This window comes from Sorex fumeus, unplaced genomic scaffold, assembly GCF_029834395.1.
Source record: "Sorex fumeus unplaced genomic scaffold, SorFum_2.1 ptg000098l, whole genome shotgun sequence".
Taxonomy (NCBI): domain Eukaryota; kingdom Metazoa; phylum Chordata; class Mammalia; order Eulipotyphla; family Soricidae; genus Sorex; species Sorex fumeus.
In genome coordinates, this window is record NW_026606155.1 from 65170394 (window position 1) to 65183796 (window position 13403).

The 13403-nt window shown below is 38.6% G+C and overlaps 1 pseudogene; it reads right to left on the bottom strand.

Moving 5' to 3' along the window:
* Positions 1-2677: 2677 nt before the first annotated feature.
* LOC130041631 (DNA mismatch repair protein Msh6-like) lies at positions 2678-6479 on the bottom strand (annotated as a pseudogene).
* Between the last annotated feature and the right edge of the window lie 6924 nt (positions 6480-13403).

Sequence of the window (13403 nt, forward strand, 5' to 3'; positions counted from 1 at the left end):
AAAGGCAGAGCTGTAGACCAGTGGAACAGGGTTGAATATACTGACATCTCCCGTTAATCATATGATCATCTAATCTTTGATAAGGGGGCAAGAAAAGTAAAATGGAGCAAGGAAATCCTCTTTAACAAAATGTGCTGGCAAAACTGGATGGCTACGTGCCAAAAAAAAAAAAAGTGGGCTCAGATCTCTGCCTAACGCCATGTACAAAAGTAAGATCAAAATGGATTAAAGACCTCAACATCAGACCATAATCCATAAAGTTCATTGAAGACAAAATTGGCAAAACCCTCCATGATATTGAAGCTAATGGTATCTTCAAAGATGTCACACCACTGGCCAAGAAAGTGAAAACAGGGATAGACAAATGGGACTACCTTAAACTAAGAAGCTTCTGCACCTCAAAAGAAACAGTGACCAAAATACAAAGACAGTCTGAAGAATGGCAAAGGATATTCACTGAATACACATATGACAAGAGGTTGATATCAAGGATATACAAGGTACTGGTTGAACTCCACAAGAAGAAAACATCCAACCGCATCAAAAAATGGGGCGATGAAATGAACAGAAACTTTCTCAAAGAAGAAATCCAAATGACTAAAAGGCACATCAGAAAATGTTCTACATCATTAATCATCAGGGACATGCTGATAAAAACCACAATGAGATATCATTTCACACCACAGAGACTGGCCCACATCCAAAAGAACAAAAGCAACAGGTGTTGGCGTGGATGTGGCGAGAAAGGGACCCTCCTTCACTGCTGGTGGGAATGCCGGCTAGTTCAACCCTTTTGGAAAACAGTATGGACGATTCTCAAAAAATTAGAAATTGAGCTCCCATTTGACCCAGCAATACCACTCCTGGGAATATATCCCAGAAAGGCAAAAAAGTATAGTCGAAGTGACATCTGCACTTGTTTGTTCATTGCAGCACTATTTACAATGGCCAGAATCTGGAAAAAATCTGAGTGCCCGAGAACAAATGACTGGTTAAAGAAACTTTGGTACATCTACACAATGGAGTACTATGTAGCTGTTAGAAAAGATGAAGTCATGAAATTTATATACAAATGGTACTACATGGAAAGTATCATGTTAAGTGAAATGAGTCAGAAAGAGAGGGACAGACATAGAAAAATTGCATTCAACTGGGGAACATAAAGTAACAAAATAGGAGACTAACACCCAAGAATGGCCAAGATTAGTACCAGGAATTTTACTCCATGGCTTGGAGGCCAGCCACACACGCTAGGGGAAAAGGGAGCTCAGATAGAGAAGGGAGCACCAAATAAAGGGGGTTGGGAGAATCCTTTCAGGATGGGAGAAACATATTGAAAGTAGACTATAGACCAATCATGATTGCCACTCAATGTCTCTTTTGCAAACCACAACACCCAAAATGAGAGAGAGAAAACAAAAGGGAATGCCCTGCCACAGAGGCAGGGTGGGATGGGAGGATGGGGGGTGGGAGCGATACTGGGACCCGTGGTGGTGGAAAATGGGCACTGGTGAAGGGATGGGTACTTGATCATTGTATAACTGAAACCCAAGCACAAAAATTTGTAAGTGTACAACTGTACTTCATGGTGTTTCACTAATAAAAATAAAAAGAAAATTATTTTATCTTAAAGTGCTGGGGGCTGGAGCAATATTGGCACAGTGGTTAGGGCGCTTGACTTGCACAAGGCCCATACGGCCGACCTGAGTTCAATTCCTCTGCCTCTCTTGGAGAGCCTGGCAAGATACCGAGAATATCTCGCCCCCATGGCAAACCTGGCAAGCTACCCTTGACGTATTCAATATGCCAAACACAGTAACAACAAGTCTTATGATAGAGATGTTACTGGGCCTGCTTGAGAAAATCAATGAACAACAGGAGGACTCTGCAGTGCTACAGTGCTGCAGTTAATTTGTATAAAACTTTCAAACTCTTTATATATGTAATCATGTACTTCTAGATCCTGTTACTTATAAGAATTTCTTCTAGTCACCTCAAGTGTAGAATGAGTGAAAACTGGAATTTTTTAAATGTTTTTAGGTTTTTTAAATTGTGATTATAATATTATTCGCAAATAGTAAATGAAAGGTTATCTCTCATTATATATTTTCCCCATAAATCAGAAAAAGGAATAATTAGAAGTATTATATTAAAAAATCTTATTGATGACTTTTTTCAGAAAAGTCTAGGAATAGGGTCATGTAGGTGTCTAGATTCCATTATGGATTGGGGCTAAGTCTTCTGGGTGCAAGATTTGAGTCACTAAGCCATCCTCCAGCACCAGAAGCTAACTATTCTGATCTAGATTACAGCTAAAAGAATTAAACATAACTATTGAGCATAAAATATAACAATTAATATGGTAATTTGACATTTGTTCATCGATTTTCTCGATTGGGTCCAGTAGCGTTTCCATTGTGAGACTTGTTGCTACTGTGTTTGGCATTTCGAATACATCATGAGTAGCTTGCCAGGCTTTTCTGTGCAGGTGAAATACTCTCGCTAGCTTGCCGGGCTCTCTGAGAGGGGCAGAGGAATCGAACCCAGGTCGGCCGAGTCGGCCACGTGCAAGGCAAACACTCTACTTGCTGTGCTATCGCTCCAGCCCATTTTTTTATTTTTAAAAAATAAAGTTTATTAGATCATAATGTTGTCTGAATTTACCACCTTTGTCAAGTCAAAGCTTCCAATGTAGATTATAACTCCTCAATCGAATAGCTTCAGCATCTACAGTCGACCTTTCACTAACCAGGCAGACTTCCCTAAATAATCACAGTGACTGAGTCATCTTCTCAAATTCTCTTGCTTTTCTATGTCCCTTTTGAATAACCTCCTCTGAAATATTAGCCAGTTGAGCTGCATTAAAGCCATAGCTTTTAGGACAAGCCCCTTTAATGAATTTACATAGGAAGGTAATAATTTCCTGACTGGGATCTTCACATTCATTTTCTACTATGCATGCCACGTGTCCTAGGCGCACTGCAACATTTTGAGAATAATCTCCAACTAATGAATGGTAGTGAGTAGAAAACTATATGCGATACTTTATATCCTCAGTAAGTTCTCTAACAACTGCATTTGCTATTGCTGTACCATCAAATGTTGCAGTGTCTCTTCCTAATTCATCCACAAGCATCAAAGAATGTGATGTTGCATGTGTAAGTATACTGGCTGTTTCACTCAATTCAACAAAGAATGTACTTTCACCTGACATTATTCTGTCTGAGGAACCAAGTCTGGTGAATATTCTGTCAATAGGTGTTAGCCTACATACTTCAGCAGGCACATAACAACCCAACTGTGCAAACACAGCTAACAGGCCAGCTTGTCTCATAAGTGTAGATTTGCACCCCTATATTTGGTCCAGTAACAAGCACACAAAAAGCTTTGCCACTTTCATCCTCTTCCTCACAACCTATTAGAATGTCATTAGGAATAAAATCATCTCCAAAAAAAGTCTTTGTAAAGCAGGGATGGCGCGCTCCTCTAAGTTCTAAGAAGGGGAGGGGGAGGGCGGTGTTCTTCTGTCAATAGAATCACCGGATGACACATCAGCCATCAGCCCTGTGGCTGTGGTTAGCTAGGCAGAAAAACATCCAGTACTGCAATGCACTCCGCAGCAAACAGCCAATCCTTCTAGTTTTTGTCAAAGTTGTAGAATAATCTCCGCATGCAGTCCTTTAGTGACACATCTCTGCGTTCTTCAGCATTTATCAGATTAGCCAATTTCTTCTCAATGGCTTTTGTCCAGTATCGCTTACAGCCCTTCTTGGTGGATTTCAACTCATACTCTTCTGGCAAATTACAGTTGGTAAAACTCTCTGGAATTTCTAACTGGTGCGATTCCTACCAATCCCCCAGTAGACTATGGACCTACAGCCAATTCGACTGCGCTGTTTCTCCAAGTATTCCAGGAGACTCTGTTCATTTTCTCTAATATCAGCAAGAGCTTGGTAATAATCAGCATCAAACCCTGCTTAGGGAGTAATGAGCCCAGTCCTTCGAGCCTTTTCATGGTCAAAAGCTGTATCCCATCGATTCAGTTCTATAGTCAAATCAGGAAAATGGCCCTTGAGATTTTTGGTCTATAATGATCTGTTTAAAAATTTTAGACTTAAAGTCATCAACAATATCCTCCATTATCCTTTGAATCCTTCCAGAGCAGAAAGAAAATCAATAATCTTTTTTTTTGCTGTATGTTGTTTCCTCATACATTATAGCCCTGCTATCAGGGTGATTCTGGCTCTTTAGGGGAGACCCAACATTATGAATTTTACTCAGGAGCCTTCCAAGGTCTGGAAGTTTCTTGAGAAGGTCTACAACCTCAGAGACTTTGTCAGGCGCATCCATTAGATCCTCAATAGCATCCAAGCAATCGTTGATTGCATAAGGGCTACAAAGTGGGGCACAAAGCCACTGCTTTAAGAGACGCTTCCCAAAAGGAGTATCGCCAAGTATCAATCTTTTCTAACAGAGTCCCTTCAGTAGAACCATTTGTTCCATTCAGGAAAATCTCTAAGTTACTTAATGTCACAGCATCTAGCACCATTCGTTGATTGGTTTTAGCAGAGAGCACCAGGTTTGGTAGCACTAATCACGTCAGAATCCAGGGGAATATATTCTTCAAAATTAGCCATTGATAAAAGTTCCTGATCGATAAGGCATTTTTTGAGGTAGAAGACACAACCACCTAAAGCAGAAAGGGCCAATTCACTCTTTTCTCCTGGTATCAACTCAATAACATCAGATTCTGAAGTCATACCTTTAAGCACCTCAGGTAACATCACCCCGCTATCCTCGCCTAACTATTCTGTAAAATATCCTTCTTCGAGTAGAGTTCTTAGTGTTTTAGCTGTATCCCAAAACTGGGAGCCTGGTACCAGACCTTACTGAAGAGAAGAAGATAGCAAAACCTTGAGAATCGTCTTGGTCTCCAATGAGAGGTTTCCTTTCTCAAAGAAGACTTGAACTGGAGGGTAGTGTGCCACGAGAGTCCTAAACCTGGAGCAATGGCGATGGTCTGAAAACTGACCTATGAAAAACTTTCCCAGTGAGACATCAACAAAACACACACCATATACTCGACTGTGACCAGAAGAATCTTCCTCTTTTTCCTTGATACTGAGAAGATACTTACTGTAGTTCTCAGACGGATCCCCTTCTAGGACACTGTATGTCTGTGTCTCCTTGGTAATAATCCTACAGATCTCTCTCCTCACCACTCTATCATGCTTAGATATGTGCGCCATCTTTCGGCATCAGGCCTCCATCATTTCCGGGGTTTCAGTCTGTTCCACTTGTGCAACTTTATAGCCCTTCTGCACTAAGGAATCTGAATACCGGCCAAATGAAATTTCAGGAAAACCAGAATGGGCCCAGTTGCCTTTCATGAACACAAGACCCAATTCATTGACTCCAATAAGAGCATCCATATGGTAGAGCTCATAGAGCTTTCCCATCTTATAAAATATGAGGCTCGGGCTGGAGCGATAGCACAGCGGATAGGGCGTTCGCCTTACAAGCGGCCAACATGGCCGACTGGAGTTCGATTCCTCCGCCCCTCTCGGAGATCCCGGCAAGCTACCGAGAGTATTCGATATGCCAGACACAGTAACAACAAAGTCTCCAATGGAGATGTTACTGGGCCCGCTCGAGCAAATCGACGATCAACGGGAGGGCCTTTACCATAAAATATGACGAGATCAAAATTCTGAGACTTTATCTGCCACCACTTTCTCATCCCAGGAGTACAAGAATTGAGGAAATCCTCAGGCACATACAGAGTGGATGCATCAAACTCGGGGTGGTCAGGTCGCCTCCTGTGCTCGTCTCTTCTCTTGTCCTGCTTAAGGCATTCTAAAGTTTCATGATACCAGAGAGAGCGACTATCATCACATACTCCACCAACAGGGGCTTGGGATTCAGAACTATGAGGGGCAGAGAAACCACTCAAAGTATTCTTTGTTTCAGGTGAAAGACCAGGGGCTTGCTTGGCAGTGGAGGGAATTTCCTTCTTTGAATTTTTCCTTTTGATAGAGCCATTTTCAGTCCCTGTTCTCTTCCGCTTTGGAGCAACTTTGATTGGACTGTCTAGGCCTGTCACTCTCCCCTGCTCCACTGCTCATTTCATCACTGCTGCCTTCCTCCTTAGTATCTGGTTTGAATTCCACATCTGAGTCCCCGACGTCACTCTCCGAGTCGGATATAACCCTTAGCTTTTTCACTTGGCGGCTACTTCTCCTAGATCCTTGCACTTCCTCGTCACTCTCCATTTCATTATCTTCACTTTTATCTGATGCATAGGTTGCACCTACCTCCATCTCTTCTTCCTCTGGTTCAGAGGGCTCATCACATACTGCCAATTCAAGCCTCTTAATCTTGTCTTTAGTCAAAGCTTCATCTGCACGTTGCATTGCTCTGAGTATTTCAGGCTTTGCACTATAAAAATGCCCTCCTTTCTCTCCAGCCCATTTAGACATTTTAGCTATGGTCTTAGTGTTTCCTGTCTTCTCTCATGTTCTTCTATCCCTATTCATACTATCCAATACTTCGAACCAGAAATAAACAGTATCCATTAGAGAAGTTTTCAGAATTCTGACTGCCTTAGTCCCAAAAGCTGTGTGCAGATATTAAAGTTTACACACCTGGATATATGTGATAAAAATACTTCCTTTAATAAAAATGCTAGGAAGGACATTTGGAAGTATTTTCACTTGGGTTTTCTTTTTTTTTGGCCCATTTTTAAACTTTGAGAAATGAAATTTTTCCATTTTGTCCTCTCAAACTGTGTTGTGATTTCCCTAGTGATTAATGTGATTATTTTAACTAACATTTTATTTTTTTAACATTAGTATAGGATCTCAAACCTCTGATTCAACTTCCTTAAATAGTATAATTTCTAGCATTTTCTAGACTTTTCGAGGCCTTTAGTTATTAGCAGAGAAATGTACCTCCCATAGACTTCCAGTAGATGGCAGGTACAGTATTTCAAACTTCTTATAACATGAAAAAAACTAACAGTACAACACAAAAATATAGATTGTTGCTGATTTTAAATCTCAAGTGCAATAAAAAAGTGGGAGGAATACTTTTGTTTAGGGATTGATTACCATATTACCATATAAGTAACTTCTTATTTTTGTCTTCTACTAAAAATTCAAATGAAGAAATGAAAATATATCTTTATTTGGGAATGCCTGCAATTCTAGATTACAAATTAAGTATTTAAATGTTGAATAATATAATCACCATGTTATAAATGTTAATTAAAGTGCTTAGTGAACAAAGATACATTTAGCAATTTTTAAATATAAATTTTGGAGGATGAGAACTATTGTTGTATAGCAATTATAGTTTAATAGTCTTCCATTTACATTTTATTTATTCATTTTTTATAGATTTGTAGATGACAGAAATACAAATAAAGATAAACACTACATGAATATATATATATATATATATATAAAGATTTCTCGATCCATTTCCTTTTTTCTTTGAATAATAACTACCATAGTGTTTTCTTCAATTTACTATAGAAATTAATTTCTATGGTGTACTTTTAAAGAAATTCTTGTGATATATAGTAAGAAACAAAAAGAATGTTTAGGTTGGCATCTTGAAGGTAAGAAATGAGTGCTCAGTTATACCAGACAGCACTTGATTAATAGGATAGACGTTTGTTCTGAGATGGATGACTGAAACTGTGAATGAGTTAAAACTTCCCATTGCATTTCATATATACACTTTCATTAAAATATATTCAGGTCCAACACATTTAAGGTGCGTGGACTTTTATTTTATTTCTGTCACTATCACTGTCCTCCTGTTGTTCATCGATTTGCTTGAGCGGGCCCAGTAACATCTTCATTGTGACAATTGATACTGTGTTTGGCATATTGAATATGTCAAGGGTAGCTTGCCAGAGCTTGCTGTGCGGGCGAGATTTTATTTTATTTTATTTTATTTTATTTTATTTGCTTTTTGGGTTACACCCAGCATTGCATAGGGGTTACTCCTGGCTCATGCACTCAGAAATTTCTCCTGGCAGTGCTCGGGGGACCATATGGAATGCTGGGGATCAAACCTGGGTCGGCCATTTGCAAGGCAAACATCCTACCCACTGTGCTATCGCTCCAGCCCTTTGCCTGGACTTTTAGGGGAAAAAAGCTAAGTAATTACTTTTAAATAATTTGGAAATAGTATAAATTTTGACATATATTTTGAATTCCTGATAAATTTATCATACCTTTGCTATATAGAAGGTCTTTGTTGTAACTGAATGAGAGTCAAAGTCAGAGCTATGTGACTTTGGGCTATGTAACTGATTTCCCCAACTTTACTACCATACATTTTACTTTTTTTGATTATTTTTTAAATTCTCCTTAAATTTCAAGAAAAGTTTAAAAATGTTTTTATTCACTACTCAATGCACAACATTTATAATAATGCCTTTGCTGAGTGGATGCTATAATGCCTTGCTGAGTGGATGCCAATAAAATGATGTGTTTACTTTATAAAGCTGGTGACAGAGTAAATGAATAATAAGCAGTAGACATTCTATAAATGAATAAATAATTTTTTCCTTTTCTCTCTCTCCAGTGTACTTCAGTGCATGAGAAACTTGGGTATCATTTCTAACTTCTGTTCTCCCTCATCACACTGTTGAAGCACACCATTTCAAAATTTTGGTTCCTTCAAGTTAACACACAACTAGAATCATAGATATTATTCAGGGAAGTGTTAGAAATTGAGAATTTGGGATTCATCCCAGAACTACAGAAAAAGCATTTGCATTTTAATAAAATTCCCAGGTGACTTGAACAAACAATAAGGTGTGGGAAGCACTGATCTAAGTCACTGTGTTTCTTCTTCCATATATTGTAGGTTATTTCCCTCTTTTTAGTCTATGTAAGAAAGAAATCAGTCTCGAAATAAATGAATTTGTTTCTAAGTTACACATCTTACCACTACCATATTCAACTCCTTAAGTGAAGATTTGGTAATTAAACCTCTGTGTAATTACCCAAAACTGCAACAAATGACTCAATGTTTGACACCACAAATTATTTTTCCAATGTTTCTCTTCTTGCTGGAACCCACGTGGATGTCTCCATTTGCCATTAGGCATAATTATATCATATAACGTTTATCATGAAATAAGCTCTATTGTTTTAGAGAGTTTTGTTGTAAACGAAGGGTTTTTTTTCTTAATATTTTAAATAAATCAAAAGTCAAGCTTTTTTTGTTTTGCTTCTTGTTATCATTTGTAAGTCATTCAGAAACTGAAGTCAATACTTAGGTTCAGGTTTCAAATAGTCTAGTTTTAGGACTCTATATTTCCAACAGCACAAATCCAAGTCAACTAACTTTAGCATGACTAGTTCATAGAATTGGGTCAAACGGTAGCACAGCTGGTAGGGCGTTTGCCTTGCACGTGGTGAACCCTTCCGGGGTTCAATTCATTCATCCCTCTTGAAGAGCCCAGCAAGCTACCAATAGTATCCCACCCAAACAGCAGAGTCTGGCAAGCTTCCTGTGGCATATTTGATATTGATAACAGTAACAACAAATCTCACAATGGAGATGTTACTGGTGCCCGCTGGAGCAAATCAATGAACAATGGGAGGATAGTGCTACAGTGATACAGCTCATAGAATTAAAGAGCAGGAATTCTACTGAAGCCTTAGAAGAGGCAAGAACTAGTTTGGAAAACCAAATAGAATTCCTTCACGTGAAAATGCCTGCTCTTTCTGCCAGGTCTCTTAGTCTGCACATATATGCTTCATTTTTCTTTCTCTTTGTGTACAGCTGTCTCAATCTCTCTGGCCTACACAAAAGGCACATTTATTCTCACCTGTATTTTGAGTTTACTTATTTCATAACCTAAAGAATTTGACTCAGGTGCCTCTCATCCTGATCTAAAATTCCTCATTAATCTAATTTCTATGACGAACAATAGTAGGGAGAAAAGAGTCATAATCTAGAAAATTATTTCCAAATGTGTATATTATAGCCAGGTAAAATAGAATCTTAGACAATGCCTATTACTAGTGGAAAGTAAAGTTTGCTTTAAATTCTCCCCCTCCTCCCAAAGTACACAAAACATAATCTTAACACATCGCCTCTATCTTTTGTTTAGTAATCTATCCATGCTTCACTCTACTTCACCATGGCCACAGGAAAAGAAATTTCCAGGAATTGTCTTTCATTAAAGAAAGGCAAAATTTTACAAGAGCTCTGCAGAAATGAAAATTCTTCAACCCAAATTAAGACTAATATACAGTTCAAACAATCCTCAATATATACTTTTTCTACTTAAGTGAGAAAGGTAGAAAAATAGTTTTGTTCACCAAAAGTGCTGACACAGGATATCTGTATGGAATAGAACTCTGAAACAGGTAAATTGTTTCCATACACACACACACACACACACACACACACACACACACACACTCGCACACACACACCCCTAGATGACTGAATCCATGTGAAAAAGAAACAAATGTAGAGGTAAATTCTAAATGTGAAATTTCCCGCTAATTGAACAAAACAAGTTTGATCTGGGGCTTATATGATCAAAAGAACTGATATTTTGAGATGATAAAAATAAGGTGGGGTTGGAGTGAAAGCACAGCAGGCAGGACGTTTGTCTTGCACATGGCCAACCCGGGTTCGATTCTCAGCATCCCATAAGGTCCCTTAGCACCACCAAGAGTAATTCCTGAGTGCAGAGCCAGAAGTAATACCTGAGCATCGCTGGGTGTGACCCAAAAAACAGAAACAAACAAAAAATGTCCTAAGGTTTGTTATGATAGCAAATACACAACATTGTAAATGCACAAAAATCCACTGAATTGCATGCTTGAAATAGGTAAAATATATATATATAGAATAACATTACATAGTATAAAATATAGTATAGCTAGTAAAGTTATTAAAAACAAAACATGTAAGATTAAAAATAAAATTTAGGGGCTGGAGCAATAGCACAGCGGGTAGGACATTTGTCTTACATGCCACTGACCCGGGTTAGATTCCCAGCATCCCTTATAGTCCCCTGAACACTGCCAGGGGTAATTTCTGAGTGCAGAACCAGGAATAATCCCTGTGCATCTCCAGGTGTGACCACAAAAGCAAAAAAATAAAATATAATAAAATTTAAAGGAAACAAAAGCAACAGGCAAAATGCTGAACACTAAAATATCACTTAATTTGTAAATTATAAGCAAAGTTGCCAAAGTTGTTGAGTTAGTTTTAGGAACATTGAATATTAAACTGAGATGAATTATTAAATAAGTCCAATAATTAAAAAATTGTAACTGCATCATTGTAATGAATGGTGTAAATAAAGGAATTCAAATGAAGTATCTAACTAGGAGCTTTCATTAAAGTAATATATGAATCAAGCTAACTTTAAGGTTGAAGAAAAATAGCCTTTTATTTAGTTGAATACTCACTTATGGTAAAGTATCAGCAAACTCTGAGGTAATTATAAAAACAAGCTCTTGGAGAGGAATCACATGTAGAATTTTTGTGTATAGATGATCTAAAATAACCAGTTATATCTTGAATTTGGACAACTTTTTGTTCTTTATTTCACTGTTCACATGGTTTCAGATTTATTTCAGTTACCAGTGCTTATTCACAAAAGAACTTAACATTGGTTCTTGCTTAATGCTTCACTGGAGCTCTTACTGTTACACTGGTTCTCTCTTTGGATCATTAAACAAATCATACAACCTCTAATTCCAGTAGGCAAATGAAAAATCTTACAAATGTACATGAAAAACAAATGTCATTCACAGTCCTGCAAAATGTCTTTCAGTTTGCAATACAGTTGTGCCTTGTTCTTGTGCCATGTTCTTGAAATCAATGAGCAAATTTTCTATTTTTTCATTGTTGATTAGAGATAATCTTGGCTTTAGTGATTTCCTGTACTTTATGCTCACACAGCCCCTAATTGTACCATTACTGATGCATCAATATATGCTACTATATTTTTCTTCAATGCCCAACACTTATGTAGAGCAAGTCATATTTGTATACACAGTCTATAATTCTTTCATATCAATGATTTTATCAATTTTTTTTCAATATTTTTTTAAATTTTATTGAATCACCATGAGATAATTACAAGCTTTCATGTTTGGATTACAATCACACAATGATCAAACACCCTCCCTCCATCAGTGCACATTCCCCACCGCCAATAATCCCAGGTATTGATTCATGCTATCTCTATTCTTTCTGTGCCAAGTCACTTTACTACTTTTCACTGTAGCACTGTCCTCCCATTGTTCATCCATTTGCAAGAGCGGCAACAGTAACGTCTCCGTTGTGAGACTTATTACTGTTTTTGTCATATCAAATATGCCACAGGGAGCTTGCCAGGCTCTGTCATCCGGGTGGGATACTCTAGCTTGTTGGGCCCTCTAAGAGGGATGGAGGAATCGAACCCAGGTTGGCCGCATGCAAGGCAAATGCCCTACCCGCTGTGCTATTGCTCCAGCCACTTTACTACTATGGCTCTAAAAGAGCCTCTGTAATCAGGAGAAAAATGTGTGAAGTCTATAAACATTTATTCAGGTACAGAGAAATAGCACAGGAGTTACGAAAATGATCTTGCACATGGTTGAACCTACTTTGATTTCCAGCACCACGTATGGCAACCTGAGCACCAGAAAGAGTGATACCTGATCATGCAACCATGAGTAATCCCTGAGCCCCACGTCAAACAAACAGCAAACTAACCAGCCCCAGAATTTAGTAACTATTGGTCCTAGGTCATTGCTTGGTATATTTGTAAATTGTGAAATCCCTAGCTTCCAGAAACTCACATCTTATAATTAGAAAAAGACACATAGAATTTGATAATATAAAAAGAAAATGGCTAAAAGGCACATGAGAAAATACTCCACATCATTAATCATCAGGGACATGCAGATCAAAACCACAATGAGATATCATTTCACACCACAGAGACTGGCCCATATCCACAAGAACAAAAGCAACTGGTGCTGGCGCGGATGTGGCGAGAAAGGGACCCTCCTTCACTGCTGGTGGGAATGCCGACTGGTTCAGCCCTTTTGGAAAACAGTATGGACTATTCTCAAAAAATTAGAAATTGAGCTCCCATTTGACCCAGCAATACCACTCCTGGGAATATATCCCAGAGAGGCAAAAAAGTATAGTCGAAGTGACATCTGCAATTGTTTGTTCATTGCAGCACTCTTTACGATAGCCAGAATCTGGAAAAAACCTGAGTGCCCGATGACAGATGACTGGTTAAAGAAACTTTGGGGGGGCTGGAGAAATAGCACAGTGGGTAGGGCGTTTGTCTTGCACGCAGCCGACCCGGGTTCGATTCCCAGCATCCCATATGGTCCCCTGAGCACCGCCAGGAG